Source organism: Martes martes, assembly GCF_963455335.1.
Source record: "Martes martes genome assembly, chromosome: 12".
In the NCBI taxonomy this organism is placed as follows: domain Eukaryota; kingdom Metazoa; phylum Chordata; class Mammalia; order Carnivora; family Mustelidae; genus Martes; species Martes martes.
The window spans coordinates 93,493,439-93,505,944 of record NC_137900.1 but is presented as its reverse complement, the minus strand read 5'-3'; positions in this window follow the sequence as shown (position 1 = coordinate 93,505,944).

Genomic DNA, 12,506 nt, shown 5'->3' with positions numbered 1-12,506 from the left:
GCCACCGGGGGCGCCTACGGGACCCAGTGACATAGGAGGGCTGAGGATGAGACGTGGAGAATGATGGAGCAATGGCGTGGGGGGAGGGGGGGCAGTCTCAGCATGGCTGGGAGACTGGCAGGGAGGGGGAGGGAGGCTGGAGGCTCCCGGTGGGCGAGGACACAGGAAGCCACAGTACAGCACGTGGACCTCACCGGAGGCCGTGGGAGTTGCATGTCGGTGGCGGGGTCTCTGATGGGAGTAGGGAGGAGGACAGGAGCCAGCCCGGACGCAGCAGAAAGCCAGGAAGCTCCTGCACCCTTCCAGAGGGTGATGCGAAGGGCCTGAACCAAGACAGTGGCATGTGGGCGGGAGACACGGCCCCGTGTGGGAATAGTTCTGATGGAGAAGGGCAGGGGGAGGCGAGAGCAAAATCCAGGGTGCCGTGAGCGCCTCCAGCGTGGTGACAAGGTGCACAGCGGTGCCGACCCCCGAGGGGAGGAGGAGAAGGTGGCGTGGGAAGATGCTGAGCTCTGCTCTCCATGTGCAGGGGTGCATGTGCGGGGCGTCCGAGGGGACCGGGCCGGAAGGCAGTTGAAGGCACCGAGCTGTTTCCTCTTCTAGGTGAGGATAGGACACGTGTGGACATGCAGAGGGAGGACGGCCCCCCAGCTTTGGGGAGCAGTCAGCAGCTGCCTTTGCTGCTTTGCAGGGTCATAGCTCCCGCTTCTGCAGCGGCTGAGCCGTGGCGTATAAAGACCCAGCCTCTCCCGGGCCCTAGAGCTCCCCACCGGCCCGGCCACCGCCAGCTGAGCTTCTCCCCATGTCAAACCCCTGCCTCCCCCGCCCCCGACAGAGGCTGGTCCCTAAAGCACACTGTGCACCTGACTCGTCACAGCCTCTGCCTGCAAGAGCTGCCTGGTGCGCCTGCCTCGACTCCCACCTGTGTCTGTTCAGTACCTCCTGTGTGCTGGGTGCCCCTGCAGGTACCGGCAGTGCAGCAGCACAACAGAGTAAGGTGGCCACCCACTCCGGGAGGCGCTCTCAGGACCAAGGGCCGGTTGGTCTGAACGTGGCAGGCCCGGGACCCAACGGGGCTTCGGCAGGAGCCGAGGGTTTCCCTGAATGCAGCAGAGCCAGCTTTGGCTCCTGTCCCAGCACCGAGAGTGCCCGGGAAGAGCCCGAGCTGCCCTGGGTGGTGCCAAGAGGATGAGCTCCCTCCCCGTGGTGTCCCCACACCCTCTGACTCTCGCCGGGACTCAGCTCCTGGGCCCCCAGCAGACAGCGGCTAGGCCATAGAGGCTGGAGAAGGTCTCCTGGCTAAGGGGACTCCAAGTCTGGCTGAGAGGGGCGTCCGTCCTGGAGCTCCTGGCCCCCAGGGCAGCCCACCCTGCGGGGACCCAAAGCCTCCAACAGCGGCTGCCCAGCGGTGTCTCTGGGCGACCGCTAGAGGGCGGGGGTGAGCCGCGGTCCCGCAGGCAGGACCCAGCTGGAGTCCTCTCAGCGCCCCTGCTGGGAGCCCTGTTGGGCCCAGCAAGCACCCCCCTGCGAGGGTCCTGGGGACGGGCTGTAAGGGATGCCTAAGAGCTCTCCTCCAGATGGCAAGAGGAAGGAGGAGGTGGTTGAGGGGGAAACTGAGGTACCCAACAAGAAGCAACAACCTGTCACCCCTGTGGGTGCCCTGGGGATCCCAGTTTGAAAAGCACAGCTCTGGGCCAACACCCTACGGTGGGAGACCCAGGCCCAGAGACCGGAGGGGCAGGCATCTGGTTATTTAACCTGTTCACGCAGAAGCCGGCACCCAGCACCTGCTGCTTAGGTCTGGGGGGGCTCCTGGTTTCCAGGAGACGGTGCTACACTTAGCTGTCCTCCGTCTGGCACCCCCCCCCAGGTCACTGAGTGTGGGAGTGTCCCACAAAGCAGGGGACTTCTGGCACCGAGAATCTACTCTCATCCGGCTCTGAGGGCCGCAGGTGGGGGCAGGGCTGGTCCCCTCTGTGGGGGGGGGGGTCTGTCCCCAGCCTGCAGTTGGTGTCCGTCCGCGTGGAAACACCCCACAGTTGTCGCTGCTCACTCTTCCCTGGGCCTGCTCCCTGGGTCCCAAATTCCCCTCTCCACCCCATGCCCCTGTCTCTCCTCCTTCTAGAAGACACCTGTCACGGGATGCAGGGCCCTCCGTAAATCCAGGGCGACCTCATCCCCAGATCCCTAACCGATCACATCTGCAAAGACCCTGTGGCCAAGTGAAGCCAGGCTGAGGTTGGTGGGGCGTGGGCTCGGGGGACACCCTACTCAAGCCCCAGCCAAGAGGTCACGGGCACCCACCCCGCTGGGTCTGTGCGAGCCGGACGCACTCCACCCTCGAGGACTGAAACCTCGGGACCCGGCAGATAGGAGTGGTCCCGAGGTTAATTAATCATTACATTAGAAATTCACCCGTTAGGGGCCCCGCAAACAGGAAAAGTATTAATCACTCGTTTCCTCAGAGTGACAAGTGCATTTCCCTAAATTCCTGGGCTGCTGACTTAACCGAATGCTAATCCCCACGCTGCTGCCGTTCTGGGAAGTCACGGCTCATGAATATTCCAGGGTCACGATTTGCTTTTTAAAAGGACAGACTCATTATTTCATTTTCAAGCTGCCATGAAGAGTACTATTCCAGGCCCTGAAGTAATGAAACGGCAGCGACTTTCTGGTCCAGTCCCTGCCCTGTAGGGGACCGGGTGGGGGTTCCGGGCCTCCCCATCACGCGGTCCAGACCCACGGTCAGCCCACGGAGCATCGCTGCCTGAGCAGCGGGTGGGCTGCAGCCCCTTCCCTTCCCCTGGGCACGTCACAGTTTATAAGCAGGTGTACCCTTGGCTCCTGAGATCCTCCTGGCCACGACGGTGTCACTAGCCGAGGAGGCGGGAAGCTTTGCCAAGGAGCTAGACAGAGGCCAGTTCAAATCCTGACCCCGAGTGACCCTAGCTAAGTCCCTCTGGGCCTCCTTTGCTCACCTGTGAAATGGGGTCTCAAGCCAGGATTTGAGCCAGGCTTAGCCGATGCCAGAGCCGGTGTTCTTAAGCCTCTCGCTGCAGCCTCAGGTCTGGGGAGACAGAGTACTGGGACCCACGGCCCTGACGTTTGGATCTTCGATCTCCGTGGAGCAGGAGTGGTGGCACCCCCAGGCAGACTGAGGAGGCCTACCTCCCGGCAGCGTCCCCGGGAACGTCTTCTCAGTGTGATCTCTACCACTTGATGAAATTATGGGCCGTTCCAAGCACCCAGGAACCCGCAGCAGCTCACTAAACACGTGTTTAAGTGGAAAATCTGATGCCATGTCTCCCTTCCATGACCGTTCAGACGGGAAGGATCTCCTTTTCAGAGATGGGCTGCTGGTAGGTGGGAAGCTCCTCGGACCCCAGCCCTCCCCCAAGGCTCGGTGCCCTCTTCAGCGCTGGCCTCCCTGCCCCCAGCCTGTCGCCAGACAGACCGTAAGGGCCACCACCACAGCCGTCTGTGGACTGGGGGGTCACCTCCTCAGCCTGGTCTCAGGTCGGCGGCCAAGGGGGCCCAGAGCCGCACCCCACCTGCCTGGGCTTCCTCACTCTCTGCACCCACAAAGCCCCCACCCCAGCTTGTACTGAACCCCCCCCACGACTCCCGAGACTCCATTCCAGCCTCCCTCTGCTGCAGAGCCCACCCCGGCTGCCCCTACCAGGCGTGAGTCCCCTTGGATCCGAGCTCAGGCCTTCCTGTCTCCCCGTCCTCACTTCTGCCTCTCCTGCCTCACCGGCCGACGTCTCTGGTTCCTGGACCCCAGCCCCAGTGCAGCCCTTGTGGGAGAGCAGGCGGCCATGTTCTTATTGTTGGGTTTTTTTGAGACTTTATTTATTTATTGGACAGACGGAGATCACAAGTAGGCAGAGAGGCAGACAGAGAAGAGGCGGGGGAAGCAGGATCCCCGCTGAGCAGAGAGCCCGATGCGGGGCTCGATCCCAGGACCCTGAGACCACGACCTGAGCCGAAGGTAGAGGCTTTAACCCACTGAGCCAGGCGCCCCTCTTGTTTGTTTTGAACGAGTGAAGAACAAATGAATGAGCGAGTCACTCTGGGCCTCGGTTGCTCACCTGTGAGACGGGGAGAGCCGTGACACAGTTTTATTATTATTTCCCGGTTTACTCTGGAAATAACATGCACGGACAAGGTGTGGCCCCGAGAACTCCTCTCGGAGCATCACACCACGTCTCTCTCTTCCAGAACAGAGCTACAGAAGGTGTGTCCATCCCGGGGTCTGGACCTCCAGGAGCCCACGGTGCCCTCTGTGGACAACCGAGGTGCCGCCCCGCAGGCCCCAGGGATGGGGTTGGTGCAAAAAGTGGAAATCTCACGGGGCTGGATGCTTCTCCTCCCCAGCGCCGAAGCATGCTCGGATAGGCAGGCAGCACTGCGTGCACAGAAGGCATCACCCCGTTGAAAGCCACTGATGGGGACCAGAGCAGCCTTACCGTAACCAGACGTCTTCAACTGTCCCTGGGATCTTGTCACAGAGAAGTTGAGTGGCCAGGGCCTCCAGAGGCTTCCTTTCCGGAAGGCTGTGTGCTTTTTGCTGAAATGGCATTTGTGGGACGTGCTGTGATTTTTCCCAGGGACGCCATCGGCGCTGTGGGGGAGGGGCTCAGGGGGCAGAGCCGCTCACCCAGGAGTGCCGTTTCCGTCCCAGCCGGGGGGATACAAGCCAATACCACACCCCTTGCCTCCGGGACAAGAACAGCACACAAGCCTCTCCCATGGGCTGGGGCTGTGCCACCCCAGGGGACAAGGTTGGTGTCAGGAGCTGAGAAGCAGGCAGGCCCTCTCTGTCCCTTGTCCCGGCCTCCCCTGCACCCTTCCTGTCTTCAGACGGGCGCCCTGGTTCCAGGAAGCCCCCGTGGCAGTGGGTAGAGTCAAGAGGCCCCTAGATGGACAGGAGGCTCCCTGAGGTCATGCCCAGTCAGCACAGAACAGGTTGGGACCCAGACCCCTGAGAGTCTTTCCCAGCTGGGGTGGCCCTCAGGTGCACAGCCTCAGGCAGGACCGCCCTCCACCCTTGCTGGAGAAGGCCCGCAGGCCCTGAGATGCAAAGTCCTTGGGAAATGTTACCAAACCCCTGCCCGCTTTGCCAGAGTGAGGAGCCGGCAGGCAGAGGTCAGGACGGCGTCCGTCCGGGACCCTGGTGCGGGCGCGGCCGTGTCTCTCTCCGCGGTGCTGAAACACTGCCCTGGCTCAGGCCGCCCCGTCGGCGGGCGTCGTCCCGTCTGGGCTACCCGTGGACGCCTGTCCAGCCCCTCCACCCACACGGCTCACCATCCTCGTGTGCTCACTTTTAAACTTTGTAATTGTTGTAAAATATATATGACATGACTCTGACCGTTTTAACCGTTTTCAAGTGCACGTCCAGGGGTGTCAAGCACATTCACATCCATCCCTAGAACAAGACTGAGCCTCGTATCCCCATTAACCATTGACCCATCCCCCCAACTCCAGCCCCCAGCCCCCGCCCTCCCCCTCCCTGCCTCTGTGGTCCAGCTCCTCCGGGCCCTCCTGGGAGTCACTCCTTCAGATCGTTCCCTCTGTGCCGGGCGGACCTCACTGGGGACCATGTCCTCCTCGTCCACCCGCAGTGTGGCCAGTGTCGGGATTCCTGCCTCTTTCAGGCTGAGTCACGTTCCGTGGTGTGGACGGACTGCGTTGTTTATCCATCCGTCCATCCGTCACTAGACCCTTGGGTTGTATCTACTTTTGGCTGCTTTGAACGAAGCTGCTATGGACGTGGCTACACGAACACCTTAAAACCTGCTTCCCATTCTTCAGGGGACATACCCAAAGGGGGATTGCTGGGTCAGATGGCAGGTCTATGTTCAGTTTTTAGAGGACACCCCCGCCCCCCGTCATTTCTTCCATGGGGGCCACACCACTCTGCTCCTGCACCCAAAGCACGCAAGGCTCCCCATCTCCACGTCCTCGCCGACGCTGTCATCTTCTGTGTTTGATGGGTCGGCAGCTATCCCGATGGGTCCGTCCTTCTCTTGTTCTCCTCCCGCTGTTCTTTCGCTTTGTTTCATCTTGTGGGGAGTTTTCCAGGGGCAGGCGTGATGGTCGAGACCATGATTCTGGAGCCAAACGGATCTGATCCAAACACTCGCCCTGACACTCACCAGCTGCGCGACTGCGGCCTGCTGTCCCAAGAAAGGAGGGAAGGCCTGTGAGGGACCAGCAAAGTGCAAACAGGGGGACATGGCAGCTCTCCGCATTGTCAGCATGACCTGGGCTGGGCTGCCTGTTTAGGGAGGACTGTCATGCAGAGGACGGCTCACACGCGTGACCCGGCTGCCGGAAAGCTGTGGGGGGGCCCCACCCTGGCCACCCCACTCTGAGGACAGCACCTCTGGGGGCGCGGGGCAGGGTGGCCGCAGCCTCGGAAGCACCTCCTTCCCCCGCTCCAAGGCGGGCGTCCTCAGCGATGAGCTAACACTTCCCAGTTCTGAGATAATGACCTCTGCACACGCACAAGAGAGCTGATGTCCGGACGCCCCCGAGGCAGGAAGCACCCGCCTCTGATTCTGGGAACACGAGCCATTTAAGTGACTGCCTTGCTGAATATTTCATGATTTACATTAATGGCTTTCTGGTGTTTTTCATAACAAAACTGTCCACATTATGATGGGTTAAGATGTGGTCATTCCAGCCACTCTCCCTCTGCACACCCTCTCAGAGCGCCGGCCACCATCCCTCTGTCTACCTGACTCCTCCCCGAGCCCGCGTGTCCTAACTCGGGCGCCCCTCTTCTAGGACCCACGATCCTGCCCGAAGCCGGGGCTCAGGTGCTGAGATGTGCCCCACAAGCTGGCCTGGGGTCTGGAGCTGGAGGGACCCCCACAGGCCTGCATCACATGCTCCCTGAGAGCACCAGGCACCCCCAGGAACATACTTTTGTAGTTAATCAAAGTGCGCGCTCTGTCAAAGCGCCTGAGTTTTTACTGAAGTCTCTCGCCTGCCCAGGGTCCCTTCGCTGTCGTAGGGGCTGCTCTGGGCCTGGACGGTTGTTCGGACTTTCCTCATTTCAGTGACCTTGACGGCTCTGGGGAGCACAGGACCGGGATTTCGTGGAATGGCCCTCAGCTGGGATTTGTTCAACGTGTCCTTTGTGACTGGACTGGGGGGGCGGTTTCGGGGGGACCCCAGAGCTGAGGTGCCCCTTCTCAGCCCACGTGTCAGGTGCACACCATCAGGTGATAGGCCAGACAGTGACCCTGGTGACCTTGGCGGCCAGCGGAGGCGTGGTGAACAGGGCTTGCCGAGGCCACCCACGCTGGTGCATACCGTGTGCCCCGAGGGGCGTCTGCTCGGAGACCCGTCTCCCCGCCCACTCTCCAGACCAGCGTGGCCCACAGAGATTTATGACCTTGGCTTAGAGTCCAACATGACCCTGTTTTGCTCACTCTGTTCCACTTTGGGCCCCTGAGGGGGCCTCTGTGTCCCTTATACCCTCAGTGGTGCTCTGTTCATGGCCCCCAGATACTTTCTTAAGTATATATCTTTTAATTGTGGTGAAGAATATAAAACATAAAATTTATCACCTTAGCGTTTTTGAGCGCACAGTTCAGGGGCGTCAGACACACTCACGCCGCCGCGCGGCCGCCCCTCCCTCCGTCCCCGGGACACTCCACCTTCCCAGACTGAGCCTCTGTCCTCTCTGAACGCCGACCGCTCCCTTCCCCCGCCCGGAGGCCAACGCAATCACGTCCACGGGCTGCCGCTGCTCAGCGCAGGCGTTACCGTGGGGGCTGGGCCTCCACCGGCGGGGTGGGAGTGGGCAGGGGGAGCCACAACGGGGAGAATCCTGCCCCTTACCCCGGGGCAGGGTGCCCAGCCAGGGCCCAGGGGTCAGGCCCCCACGCTCCGCAGGACCCACGGTGCCCTGGGGTGGCGGAAATATTTCAAAACTCCTATTACAACATCCCCCGTACCAGAACCATCCAAAGCCGCTTAGAGGTGCCAAGGGAAGACGCTGTCAGCAGGACGCGAACAAAACAAAATCAGTTTCTTCTAAGCAACGCGTGGCCTCTGCTCGTGAGGTCTAATGCCAGGGGCTTGCTGGCTCCTCTCCCACATATCTGTTCTCCCCGAGAGAGCCCTGGGTCACCCCAACTGTCAGCGGCTGAGACCTCAGACACCTGGGCCTGGCCCCGCAGGCATCACGTCCGGAACAGAGGCCTCACAGGTTCCAGCCCGAGGCCAGGCTGTGAGGGCGGACGAGCCCTCCCTCTGCCGCCACCTCGGGGGGAGGGGATCAGGGCTTGGAGGAGGTGTGTGTGTGGGGGGGGTGACACTGACCCCCACAGCCCCGGGGAGGGTGGTCATGAGGGTTACAACACTGGGCCCCTGTGCACTCCCATCGGGGCCTCTGGAAAACTGAGGCTCATGGGGGAGGTGATCTGTAGTCACCCGGAACCTCCCTGCAGATCCCGGGACTCTGTGGGCTGCCGCGTGGCTTTCCCACCCTCGGGGGTCCTGGGGCTGAGCCCAGCCCAGGTGCCTGCCCCCAGGGTGAGGAGGGGGAGGCTGGGTGCCTCTGGGGGCCATTCCTGTAGGGGTCGAGGGAGGCCCTAGGGGCCTCACAAATCCCTCCTCCTCCCCCTGGGCTGGTGCGCCACCGACCTTGGCGACCCCCCACGGAGGCAGCAACCCAGGGACGCCCAGCTGTGAGTGAGCCAGGATCCAGCAGGCTCAGTGCACCGGCCTCTCGTCAGCCAGCTGGGGACCTGGCACACAGCCCAGGTGGCAACGGTCTGTCCCAACTGGGGGCCACGTGGAACCCGGTAGGGACACAATGTCGGCCCTTCTTCATCCCACCCCTGTGCGGAGGGCCAGGAGGCCTGGGCCACCCACGCCCTGCTCGGTTCCAGGACACCCGAGGAGCATTCTGCTTTCAGGGTAAGGAGGGTGAGTCCCCACCTCCCCCAGTCACACAGCCGCGTGGGGACTGGAGGCAGGACACGCACCCCAGCCCCTCCGCCCCTCTGCACCCTGGGCCCCCATCTGCAGGGCAACAGAGCCGGACTGCAGGGGTGGGTGAGGGGGACTCAGGAAGGCACAGGGGTCCAGAGGGCAGGGGACCTCGGTCCCCACCTGTGGTAGTGGGTGCCCACCCGCCCTGTCACTCATGGGCTCACCCCCACCCCGGGGGGAGCAAGTCCCACCAAGAGAAGAGCACACGGAGGCACAGAAGGGGGCGGTGGCTCGCACCCCACAACCTCCTGCTCCCCAACAGGACCCAGACCGTTAGGGAGGTGGCAGGATTTGGAGGGGTCCCCACTTTAGTCATCCAACTCTGCCATGGACGGGGTCTCCCTGGGATGGTCACGGGGCTTGAGATGGGGGTGGTCATTGGGAGGCCCCAGCCCCCCTCCCCTCCCATCCCCTCCCCTTCCCCTGCCCCTCCCCAGCAAATCTCCCCCCTCCCCACCCCTCCCCACCTCTCTCCTCTCCCCCTCCCCCAGCCACCCTCCCCGACCTGCGTCCCCTCCTCCTCCCCCCTCCCCAGCCTGGCCCAGAGGCCCCCCCACCCCACACACTGCATTCAGATCAGGTCCCTGCCCAGGAGGTGGTGGGAACACAACGTTCCGGAGCCCTTACCCTCTGCACCCTCCCTCCTCCACGCAGGCACTTTCCGCAGAGGCAGCGAAGTTCATCCCCAGACACACGCTGTCCGTGGCTGGCCCCCGGAGGATGCCTTGGCGGCCCAGAAGCCAAGAGGTGTGTCCCTCCTGCTCTGGGCCGAGTGCCTCACGGGGCTTACACTTGCCCATGGCCGATCCCCAGCCCCGGGCTGGACTGGGCAGTGGTTCCGGCCAGCCCTCCTTCCTCTGTGGCCGCTCAGCCCCAGGCTCAGGCCTGACCTGGGTTCAAGAATCGCTCTGCCCCTTCGCCACCTCCGAGATTGTCTTGGAGACACACCTGCAGCTTTGAAGGTTTCGTGCTGAGTCCCGCTGGCGTGTGGCCATGTCCAGGCACCGCTTCCTAGGTGTCCTTCGGGGTCTCCCCCTGCACAGTGTCCCCAGGGAGCCAGAGTCCACATCCTCCCTGGCGTTCGGGGACTCTGGCCTCTGCTCCTCCCCCCCATCCATCTCCCTGCTCTACGCCTTGCCCGTGCCCTGCCCCCTCCAAGCTTGTCCCTTCTCTGGCCTGGCTCATGCGGGACACGTGGCCTGCTCCAGAGCTCCTCCTCCATGAAGCCTTCCAGACTGCTCCTCCAGCAGCATCTGGTCAAGGTGGACCTCAGGCGTCCTTCTGGGGACCGAGGGACAGGGTTCCTGACCCAAGGCTCACCCACTCTCACTAGGACCCCCAGCAGCCCTTCCAGGCCAGAAGGTAGGTGTAGAGGCCAGGGCTTGTCGGAGGTCTCCAGACATGCCTGGCAGAGTCAGGACCTGACTGAGCCTTCCACAGTCCCTGATCATGGAGTCGGTGGAGGATTCAGGGGTTGGAGACTAGAGAGCCCCCAGCCCGAGCCCGCCAAGGGCCCGGAGGTGAGGGGCCATGGGGCCTTGGCGTGCGCAGATCAGGTTGGTAAGCACGGGGTGGGGCGGCGAGGACCGTGAAGGGGGCCCGGCGGTGGCCATATCTCAGGTGTACGGACTGTGAGTAGCAGTGTCCTTAGTGGTCGCAGTGAACCACACGCACTATCCCCTCCACAGACCCTCTGCTGGCTCCCCAGGCACAGCCCCGGGGCCACTGGAACACCCCCAGTCTAGGAGACTCTTGGAGTCTGCAGGGCCCCAGCCCCAGACACCCACCCCTCACAGACGCCACCTCTGAACTGGGATAGGTTGAGACCTGCGCCCATCCAAGAGTAGACACCCTCCAGGGCCACCCAGAGAAGTCCCCACTATTCTGTTGTCGCCAGAGCCGCCTTGACCAAGCCCCATGGAGCGATCGAATCAGAGAGGAGCGAAGGGAAGATGTGGGGGTGCGGCTGGGGGCCGAGGGACTCTCCTTTCTCTTGAGCTACGGGAGGACCCGGGCTGCCCCAGCCCTCAGCCCCGGCCCCCGTGGCTCCCAGGGTCCCGGGTGTGGCAGAGAGGGGTCGCATGTCCCAGCTGGTGCCCAGGCGTGATACCAGGGCAGTAATTCCTAATTAGATAGAACACAAAACTGGGGACAGGGGAGCGATTGCCTGAAACGTTGGACCTTGAGGAGCAAACACGTGCCCATCGCGGCGCGGACGCACGGCCATAAAGCGGGGACCGAGGGAGCCTGGCGGCGACCGCGGAAACCTTCTCCGAGGCCGCGCGCTCAGAAAGGGCCGCTTCCTGGAGAGCGAGCGGAGGCGACCGCCTGCTCCGAGCCTGGTTTACCGGCACAGACGCTTTGTAGTACTTGAAATTAATACAAATATTTAATAAAGAATCAAGATGTTTTATCTGTAATGCGAAGAGAATCACGTCGCCCGTATTCTTATTACCGAGGAACTGGAGGCAGGAGGCAGAGTGGCGCCGGCCGCCGCTGAAGGACAGAAATGCCCCGTCCGGTGACGCGCCGCGCTCCGCCGCCTCACTCTGCCCCGAGCACAGAAGCGACGTGTCGCCTCTTCCGGCGGCTCGCAGAGCCGCTCTGCGCTGTGGCGTCTAATATTGCCCTGTTCTCAACAGCACAGGGAAGTGATTAAATAAGAAATAAATTTGGCTGTCACTGCAGTTAAAATCAAATCAAGGATCATTTGTTACCCCAAATGAACCAGTCCTCCTTCCCTGCCCATAAGTAGGCCGCTGTTTGCCGAACCATTTAGAAATGTATATAGAGTAAACTCAGCGCATAATGGCTTGTACTGAATATGATCTTTATGGGGCTGCCGTGCGGAGCTGCCAGTGGAACCATAAGCAGCACATGGCTTTTTTAATTTAAAGTTATAGGTGTGAGACTTCGCAGATCCGTCTCAGAGTGAGTCTCGTTGGTGGAGGCCGGCAGCATGACGTGGGGGCCGCGGCCCCGGCACCCCTTCCGCTCCCGCCACCTGCCCCTGGTGGGAGGAGGGGCCGAAGCAGGATGGAGGGTGCCCGTCCCGTCCCAACCCTACGTGACCCATCCGCCAGGGGCAGCAGGGCCCGGAGGAGGAGACCGGGAGTCGAGCCAAAGCGGCTTGCCTTTCTCACACGGAGAAAGCATCTGCAGCCGGGGCGCTGGCTGAGAAGCAGGGCGGGCAGTGGGACCAGGAGTGGGGATCCCAGGCTGGCCCCAGATGGCTGGTCCACAGTGACTTCCTGAGATGGGGCTCAGGGGGGCCTCCTGAGAAGGTAGGGCACCCCCCCAGCCCGAGGTGACCTTTACAAGAGTCCTCAACACCGACATTTCACAGGGTTTCGTACTATAAGGGGTCGAGTTGCAGGAAAGGCACTAGCCCCTCACCCTGGCCCTCTGGGACCAGACAATTCAGGGAAGAAGCAGGAGGAGGTGACTCCGGAGCCTGCCTGGGGGCTGGGGGGAGCGTCCCTTTCTCCCAGGCC